The following is a 10,428-nucleotide window of genomic DNA, read 5'->3' on the forward strand; positions in this document are numbered from 1 at the left end:
ACTTTGGCCACACTTTCACAATTAAATTGAAAATATGTTGAGTTACCACAGTGGACAATTTTTGCTTCATTACAGACAACAGAAAGGTGGAATATAGGAAACATTTACTGCCATATGAGAAGAATTTTATTATCCCATTGTATTCCCATTTCCTAAATGAAGGGATTTGCAAATGAAAGAAGGATCTTTATATCCTAAACCTCAAAAGGAAAATTCTGATCTTAACCTGGCTGCCATAATTCATATAGTCCTATCCCTTGAACTTCTGTATATGGAATTCAATTTATTAATTTTCCTTTTTTTAATTTTACTTTGTTAACATGTGTAAAGAAACAGTTTGTTGAAGACTTTTTTTAAAAATTACTATCCTCAGAGGCAGTTATGTAGTGCAGTGGATAGAGCACTGGCCCTGGAGTCAGGAGTACCTGAGTTCAAATGTAACTTCAGACACTTAATAATTACCTAGCTGTGTGACCTTAACTTAACCCCATTGCCTTACCAAAAAAAATTCTGTCCTCTTAGAGTGTTGAATAACCAACCTTAACCATTTCCTATTCAACTCCCTCATTTCCTTTAGCAATGAATAAAACTTTAAAACTGTCTTGAGATTTTCAGTTTATTAATCTACTATACAAGTGAATATCGAATAAATATCCAAAATCAAAAACAACTTTGAAACTAAATACTTGAATAGAGAATACAATAATGAGGTGAAGGGGCTCTTGGTAGTTGATTCCCAAGTAAGAGAAATAAATCAATAAAGACTCCAAAATTTAAAAAAAATCTAATTAGAGTTAGATTGATGACAGATGACAGCAACTATTATAAATGGAACAAATAAATCACTCTGTTCACTGACATAAAATGCAAGTGGTACTATCCCAGTCAAACTGGGTCATTATGTTGTGAAAATAGATTTCCATATTCTTATGACAGTGTCATTTATGGAACCTGGTGAACTCTTGGAAAAGTCATTTGTTTTTGTGGTGACAAGAACAGTTGCTCCTTCTTCTGTGGCTGGGAATGGAGAAGATATATATGAGTCTACCTCTTCTTTGACTACACTACAGTTTTTACACCTGCATATGTATGTCATAGGTGTACTTCTCGGGAGAATTCCAGTTTCATCATTTTTATTCCTATCATGATCAACTTTAGCAATCCCTTGTAGTTCAGCTTTTGCATTATCTATCTGTTGCTTCAAAGCTTTTCTTTTTAATTTATTTTTATTAAAGATATTATTTGAGTTTTACAGTTTTCCCCCAATCTTGCTTCCCTCCCCCCACCCCTCCACAGAAAGCAATCTGTCAGTCTTTACTTTGTTTCCATGTTGTACCTTGATCCAAATTGTGTGTGATGAGAGAGAAATCATATCTTTAAAGAAGAGAGGAGAAGTCTAAGAGGTAACAAGATCAGACAATAAGATATCTGTTTTTTTCTAAATTAAAAGGAATTAGTTCTTGCACTTTGTTCAAACTCCACAGCTCCTTATCTGGATACAGCTGGCACTCTCCTTTGCAGTCAGCCCAAAATTGTTCCCAATTGTTGCACTGATGGAATGAGCAAGTCCTTCAAGGTTGAACATCACTCCCATGTTGCTTTTAGGGTGTACAGTGTTTTTCTGGTTCTGCTCATCTCACTCAGCATCAGTTCATGCAAATCCCTCCAGGTTTCCCTGAAATCCCGTCCCTCTTGGTTTCTAATAGAACAATAGTGTTCCATGACATACATATACCACAGTTTGCTAAGCCATTCCCCAATTGAAGGACATTAACTTGATTTCCAATTCTTTGCCACCACAAACAGGGCTGCTATAAATATTTTTGTACAAGTAATGTTTTTACCCTTTTTCATCATCTCTTCAGGGTATAGACCCGGTAGTAGTATTGCTGGGTCAAAGGGTATGCACATTTTTGTTGCCCTTTGGGCATAGTTCCAAATAGCTCTCCAGAAGGGTTGGATGAGTTCACAGCTCCACCAACAGTGTAATAGTGTCCCAGATTTCCCATAACCCTTCCAACAATGATCATTATCCTTCCTAGTCATATTGGCCAATCTGAGAGGTGGTACCTCAGAGAAGCTTTAATTTGCATTTTTCTAATAATTAATGATTTAGAGCATTTTTTCATATGGCTATGGATTGCTTTGATCTCCTCATCTGTAAATTGCCTGTGCATATCCTTTGACCATTTGTCAATTGGGGAAGCTTCAAAGCTTTTTAACAAAACTTTTTCACTTTCACTTAAGTATAAAAGGTCATAGGCTTTAATACTGAGGCTTATGATATTATTGAGAGAAACATCTTTTCATAAAGTGGCTTTAAGTTCTTAATAAGGACAGAATTCTCTGTAACTATTCATTATACAATGTCATGACTATCATATAGGTGTCAAGTCACCTATAGGTAACCTCAAATTTTGAAACTAGAGACAATATTCATTTGGTCTAATTTTTTTTTGCAAGGCAGTAGGGTTAAGTGGTTTGCCTGAGGCCACACAGCTAGGTAATTATTAAGTGTCTGAGGTCGGATTTGAACTCAGGTACTCCTGATTCCAGGGCCGGTGCTCTATCCACTGTACCACCTAGCCGCCTCTGGTCTTCATTTTTTGCTCTATAATATGTGAATTTGAAAATTTTGGATTTTTTTTAATTAATCGGAATTGAGAATGTAATGAAAGAAAATTTCCATTATGTTTACATTATATACATGTGAAGAAAATACTTTCCTGACATTCCCCTGGAGTAATTCTAGCTTTAAAATTGAAAAACATATAACAACTCATAAACCATTATTACCCACCTGTCCAAAAGAACCTCTAAGCAAAGAAAGTAAAAGAAGTAGAACAGATGTCTCACTTCTAGTTCTCTTGTAAACAAATAGGTGCATATGTTACAAATTAGGTTCTTAATAGATAAGTTGGGAAACTGACAGACATGTCTGGCATAAGGTCAGGGGCAGAGGATGTATGAAAACCTAAACTTTAATATTTTTTTAAAAAATTAAGTGAGACAATGAATACTCTATTGCCAATCCTTCACTAGAAAAGTAAAAACCAAGAAGGACTGAAGCCTAAAAGAATTGACTTGAGCATTCTTCCTCACTGAAAATTTAAGTACTTTTATGCAAGTGAATCACTCAAATTTGTATTAAAATATATCCACAGATGCAGCCAGATACCTTTTTCCTGATAATGAGGAATAGAGGTGGCATTTCTCCAAGTTTATATTAATCAGTCTGTCAGCTTTTGCCAAAAGTACAAATGTTACCTGAAAAATATTTCTGTTCTTTGATAGTCATCCCTTATGGAAAGATTTTGAGGAAAGAGATGACTTTCAACATTATAATAAATATAGTAGAAATGAACATTGTTCTATGGAATTTGAACTAATGAAATCATTTACCAATGCACTCAAAAGATTTTTGACTTAGATATTAAAATTCCACACATAAAAATAGAAAAAACTGAAAATCACCACTGTCAACTCATATAGACAGGTTACAAAGATTTAAAATCAGATTCATCATAGTTGTGACTGTATCTTTCAGTTCATCTTCTGTCTCTCAGTATTCATTTTATTCAGGATAAATATTAGCAAGAATATTGTCAAAGATGAGATTATTCCCACACATAAGAGATCCAAAGATTCACATCTGTGATTTTCAGTTTACTGGTAGTACTTTTATTGTTAGACAGTGGCAAATATAATGAAGACAAGACAAAATACAAACACCATTTAAATATAACAGTTTGTCACTTTTCTCTTCTTTATCAATATGGATTTTCTATAACCTAAAAAATCTGTTTGGGGCAGCTAGGTGGCGTAGTGGATAGAGCACCGGCCTTGGAGTCAGGAGTACCTGGGTTCAAATCCGGCCTTGGCCTTGGGCCAAGTGGCCTTGGGCAAGCCACTTAACCCCATTTGCCTTGCAAAAAAAACACCTAAAAATGTTTGAATAACCAATAAATTACATTGTACTGATAAGATTGCATAAATGCAATGTTCTATTTTGAATAATTTCTGTCGATGTTTTAATCATTGCAATTTGTCATTATCATGTTTTATTTAAAAATGTTATTGTCTTATTTATTTGGAACATACAGAACCTGTTCCACAAGCTAATAAATTCATGCAAAAGAAATATTCCATTATTTACTTGCATTACAATAACTGACACACCAAAGGGGATATATTGGAACATCGAAGGTGACAAGGTTTGCAAGTATTCAACAACTTGTCAAAATATTCATTTTGGAAGCACCTTTGAACCATCAGTATCATTATTCCAAAAAACTAGAGAACCATAAAAACAGTAAGAATAGACCAGAAAAGTCTTGTCACATTGTCCCTAGCAAATGTAGTAACAGCAACTAAATATCAGATAGCATGAGTGTTCTGAGATTTTTCATTGGTAGCTCAGGATTTCAATACCAATTAAATTCAAATTTCTAAGCCACCTAATCTGTGGTGGCTTAGAGCAGAGAGCAAAGTAGTGTGAACATGAAGAGTAAATCATTCATGAAACAGAAACTGTTTATTTATAGAATGTATTTCCCAAACAGGTGAATTATGTAGAACTTGAAGGGTGCAGAAATTCTAAGGGACATAAGGGAGAGGAAGACCTCTGGTTTAAAGGTTTCATTCACTCAGTTATTAATAAACATTTATTAATCATCTACTGTGTGACAAAAGACCGAGAAAGGGATATAAATGTATATCATTTCCTTGGTATTTGGAAAAATAAAAATATATCTTTACATATATATGACAGAAAACTCAGTTTATTAGTTGATACAAGACACATGCACAATAATATATTGCCATTAAATACCACATGTGATAAAGGTAATAATATTCTGGTTGAGGTTGTAGATATTATTTTCAATTTAGATATTGGGTATATTTTGAAAACAACTAATTTTTATGTTTTATTGTTTTAGGACTCCTTTACACTCTTAAATTATTAAGGATTACTGAGATCTTTTGCTTATGTGTGCTATTTCTATCAACATTTATCACATTAGAAATTAAAATTGATAATTTTAAAGTTGTATTCATTCCTTTTAAGTAACATATTAACATAAATGTTTTGTGAAAATAACTATTTTCTAAAACAAAAGAAAATTAATGAGAATGATATTTTACATGTATGATTTAATAGAACACAATTAGATTCTTAAATCTGCTTTTTATTCATTCTATCATGTTACATTGTTTTGGTTTGAGATATATGAAGAAAATCCAATCTCACACAAATAAATTATTGAAAAAGAGAGAAGTATTTTAGTGGGCAAATAATGTCTTAGTATTATTATGGGTCCACAGACTACACTTGAAAAAACCACTACTCTATATTTAGTAGTTCTGTGACTAAAAACAAGACACTTAAATTCTCTAATATTTTAATTCTTCATTTTCAAAATGAAGAATAGTAATATTTCTACTATGTTTCTCACAGGATCCTTGTGAGGATCAAAGGAGATAATATTTAATGTAAATCACTTTTGAAGTCTTAAAATATCATATAAATGTCAGTTATGATAAGCTTAAAACTTGGATAGTTTTGAGAATAGAAGAGGCATTGAAAAATACCCAAGGATAATAATTATAGTTTACATTTTTATAATGCTTTAAAGTTTATAAAGCATTAAGCCTCATCTGTGAAAAAAGTAGTACAAGAGAAATTGCCACTATTTTCAGTTGAGAAAACAGAAACCTAAATGGACTAAGTGATATATCTACCATCAAACAGCTAAGTTCAGAGTCAGAACAGGAACTAGACCCCAGAATTCTTTATTCCCCATCTGATTGAAAGTGGACATTGAGGGGTGGCTAGGTGGCTAGGTGGCGCAGTGGATAAAGCACTGGCCCTGGAGTCAGGAGTACCTGGGTTCAAATCTGGTCTCAGACACTTAATAATTACCTAGCTGTGTGGCCTTGGGCAAGCCACTTAATCCCATTTGCCTTGCAAAAACCTAAAAAAAAGTGGACTTTGAGGGAAAGGAAAGAGTGAAAGATGATTTTGAATGCCATTGGTAATAGGCTTACAGATCAAAAAGTACTCTCCCTTCACATACTTTTATTTGTGTGACAGAAAATGAACAGTAATCAAGATCATGACATCAAATTGGCATGACTGTGCATTATGTTTATTATAGCGAGGGGAATATTGTATAGAGCAAAGACATCCTCACTGACTTTTCTAGAACTGTTTCCCCCCAAGGCCAGATTTGAAAGGGAACAGAACTTTTGGTGAAGGTCTGGATGTTGTAGGACTCTTTGGCCTTATGTATATGGTTCCCTCCCATATCCAGCAAAGCATGATGGTGCTCCACCAAGGCCTGGCAGAAGACCAGTTTAGTAATTCTTTGGTGATAACTTTGTGACAACACAGTATATCTGTCTCTCGATTTTCTAAGTGTCAGAGTGATACATTTATAATTTTTTGACATTGAGGTATAACTAACCTTGTCTCTCAGTGGTCTAATTGCCAGTAAGATAATTGAATTGTTCTACTCAGCTCTCAACCATCCTGCACTCAGAACCCAAAGACTTTAGTTTCCCATAAGTTGCTTGGCGGGTCATAGGAATATTTATAATCAGAACTACAAGGGTATTTGATCATCTTTGAACCTTTAACTTTTGTTTAGGATCACTAGCAACTTTGAAAGCCACACTTGTAGGGAAGGATGTAAGAGAATGAATAATAGCTGTGTCATTGCAGAGCATATTCTCTCCAACTGATACTCTCTCCAGGAAGGCAGACAAAATAGCCTAGAAAACCCAATAGCAGCAAACCTTTTGCTGCTAGTGAATTGATCTAGCTCTGGAGTGAGTTTAAGTCCCTCTCCAGGGCAGCTAGTTCAAATTTGGCCTCAGTCACTTAATATTTACCTAGCTGTGTGGCCTTAGGCAATCCACTTAACCCCATTTGCCTTGCAAAAACCTTAAAAAAAAGTCCCTCTCCTAGGATCAGTGGGTTCCTTAGAAAAGATAGACTAATAGTGTGATACCTACTGGTTCCTTTGTATCTGTGGTTTAGAGATAAAAATCTGGGATTAGCCCTGAATTTGTCAGATTGTTTAAGCAGGAAACCAAGGAGAAACCTTGACAGTTAAGTAAATATTTGACCAGGTGACTATGTGAAAACCTGCCCCCCCCCCAAAAAAAAAGATAAAATAAAGCTTGAGTTGTTAGTCAGTCATGTTTGACTCTTATGACCCCATTTGGGGTTTTCTTGGCAAAGATACTGGAAGGGTTTGCCACTTCCTTTCTCCAGCTCCTTTTAAAGATCAGGAAACTGAGGCAAAGAAGACTAAATGTCTTGTTAGTAAGTGTCTGAGGCTGGATTTGAATTCAGGAAAATGAGTCTTCCTTATTCCAGGCACTCTATCCACTGCTTCACCTACCTGACCTCAAAAAAGTGTTACCTTCAAATTATATTTCTTTATCAATTTAATAATTTAGGTAATAGAATGCATAGGACATGCTAGAACTCTTCACTACAGTATAATCCTTATAGATGTGCAAAAATAATTCATCATTTCTTGTTCTGCCCAAACATAAAATTTTCAGTGGAGAATGGCATTTTCAGAAATAAGAAGTTACTACCTTCAGTTATTATGAGTATCTTTTTTTAATCTCACAGTTTTCATATACTACTTCTGTTACTGAGTTCTTAACATAGATCACCCCCCAAAAAAAACAAGTACACTATTGTACACCATAAAATAGCATGAACTTTTTTGATGTTGAGTTTATTTTTATTTAAAAGAAAAATAATATTACTATTCTGATAATATAACATAACTTCTAAAATTTAAAAATATATTGCATTGATACTTTTTTACATCGCAGTTGTTTCTGAAAACATTTTCTAAATTTAACTTTAACTTGTAAAAAAACAAATCCACTCAACTTATTTTGTTTCTACTTTATGTATTAAAGAAAATCTTCAACTTGGAAAGATTAAAAGAAAAATAATTAAGAAAAGGAGAATTAAAACTCCTCCCAAAGTAAGGAATATCTACATAACTTCCTTAAGTTCAAATCACCAGACTCAAATGAACTACATCTTGCATATTGAAAAAAATGATAGATATGATTGCCAAGTTATTGTTGATGATATATGAATAATTATAAAAAAATGAATGGGAGGGGGGCAGCTAGGTGGTGCAGTGGATGGGGTGGCTAGGTGGACCCTGGAGTCAGGAGGACCTGAGTTCACATCTGGCCTCAGACACTTAATAAATAATTATATAGCTATGTGACTTTAGGCAAGTCACTTAATCCCATTGCCTTAAATAAAGTTTTAAAAAAATGGGAGAGGTTTCTTGAGACTGAAGGCAGGCAAAAATGCCTCAGTTTTTAGAGGGGAAAAGTGAATGGGAGGACTTATAAACTACAGGCCAATAAATTTTACTTTGGTTCTTAACAAAATTTTGGAAAATATAAGTGAAAATTACTAATAAACAGTTCTCAACTTCATATGAGACTTTCTTCAGGATGTAAATAAGTTCCACATCATTGGAGGTCTTGAAGAGGTCACGTGATTGTTTCTTGGAAATGGTGTGAAGGTGATTTGTGATGATATAGAACCTCCTTAACTCTGAGATTACATTACCCTAGGTGAACACCATACCATAATGGTGGTACCTTTAACTAGTTATATGGAATTTGGGGATAAGAGCAGGTCCAATGGAAGAATGTTTCAACCATACCACAACTAGCCTCTAATGTGTATGTGGCCAGAGCAGAACAAAGCAGTTTAGAGATAGGAGACTCAGGAATAAAACAGAAATTTTATTTATTTCAGAGTAAGGAAAATGCTTGCAAGCAGAAACACCCTCCCCACTCCTGAGAAGAGCTTAACATGCTGGAGCAAAGGCAGGGCTTATTATAACCATGAAAAATATATTTATACAAGTGAGCTCAAACACAACACAATCAGTCTTGAATAACAGTTTTCATGTTTGACATTTCTTGGGACAATACAGGCAATCTTGGGTCTTATGGTAACAGTCTCTAAATTGTGTAAAGATCATTGAGCTTTGTGATCATTCAGTGGAGTCCAGGACTAAACTTAGCATAGCAAGAACAGGAGAGCAGTATCTGGTTCGGTTCACTTAACATTTACATAAGCATAAGTATCAGGAGATTATTGATCTCTGCTGCAGCACAGCAACTCTTCTTGCTTTCAAGATCTTTAGGAATAGGGGAAACTCCAACAAATTTAAACAACAAATCCAAATCTGAATACCTGGTGCTGATTAAAGCAATATACTTTGCCAAAGAGCGAGATCATCTTGAGCCCAAAGGATTGTTGTTATAGCATGCTCATTTCTGGATTTCAGCTCTAGGAAACAGGGTGTCTCCAAATATCTTGACAAAAGATAGGAGCTTACATTGATACAGCAATTTATAATTTATATGTTCTCTATGTATATGTTCATTTTAATGGCGATGAATTTGTATACATGAGTTAAAATTACTAGTTCAGGCCCTCATCTTACACAGAGTAATGCATCCTGATTTGTTTCCTAGAATCTCCTTTCATTAATCCATTCTTCACACAGTTGTAAATTGATAAAACTAAAATACAAAGCTGATCAGATCACCACACTATTCAAAGTCATCAATGATTCCCTTTTATCTCTGGGACTTAATACAAACTCTGTAATCTGATTTTTTTTATTAGAATTTTTTCCCAATAAAGTTCTTCCTTTTCTCTCTCCCATTTCCTTCCAACTGCTTATAAGAATTAAGTGGGGGCTGGGAAACTCAGCTTACATACGTGTAAAGTATTTTAAGCAAAACAAATATCATTGTTCACGTCCATATGAAATATGCTTCCATCAGCACTCTAAGTCCATCACTCCTTTAGCACATGAGTAGACTATTTCATCAAGATTCCTCTGGGGGGTGGCTAGGTGGCACAGTGGATGGAGCCCCAGCCCTGGATTCAGGAGGACCTGAGTTCAAATCTGACCTCAGACACTTAATAATTACTTAGCTGTGTGGCCTCACTTAACCCCATTGCCTAACAAAAACATAAAAAAAAGAGTCCTCTGGAAATGTAATTGTTTGTTGTGTTGATCGAAGTTAATAAGGCTCAAAGTTGATGTCCTATATAATATTGTTATTGCATAAATTGTTTTCCTGGTTCTGAATACTTCACTTTTCACTCTCCATCAATTCATGTAAATCTTCCTAGGTTTCTATGAACCCAATTCTACATATCTTAAAGCACAATAGTAGTCTGTTACATTCACATACCATAACTTATTCAGTCATTCCCAATTAATGAGTGCCCCTTCATTTTCCAATTTTACCATCACACACACACACACACACACACATACACACACACACACACTCACACATGCGCGCACACACACAAAATGCTCCAAATATTTTGATACATTTGTG

General features: G+C 34.6%; 1 pseudogene; it reads right to left on the minus strand.

Moving 5' to 3' along the window:
- Positions 1-898: 898 nt before the first annotated feature.
- Positions 899-4,272, minus strand: LOC141493984 (tumor necrosis factor receptor superfamily member 17-like; annotated as a pseudogene).
- Positions 4,273-10,428: the final 6,156 nt, after the last annotated feature.

This window comes from Macrotis lagotis, chromosome 7 (assembly GCF_037893015.1).
Source record: "Macrotis lagotis isolate mMagLag1 chromosome 7, bilby.v1.9.chrom.fasta, whole genome shotgun sequence".
Lineage (NCBI taxonomy): Eukaryota > Metazoa > Chordata > Mammalia > Peramelemorphia > Peramelidae > Macrotis > Macrotis lagotis.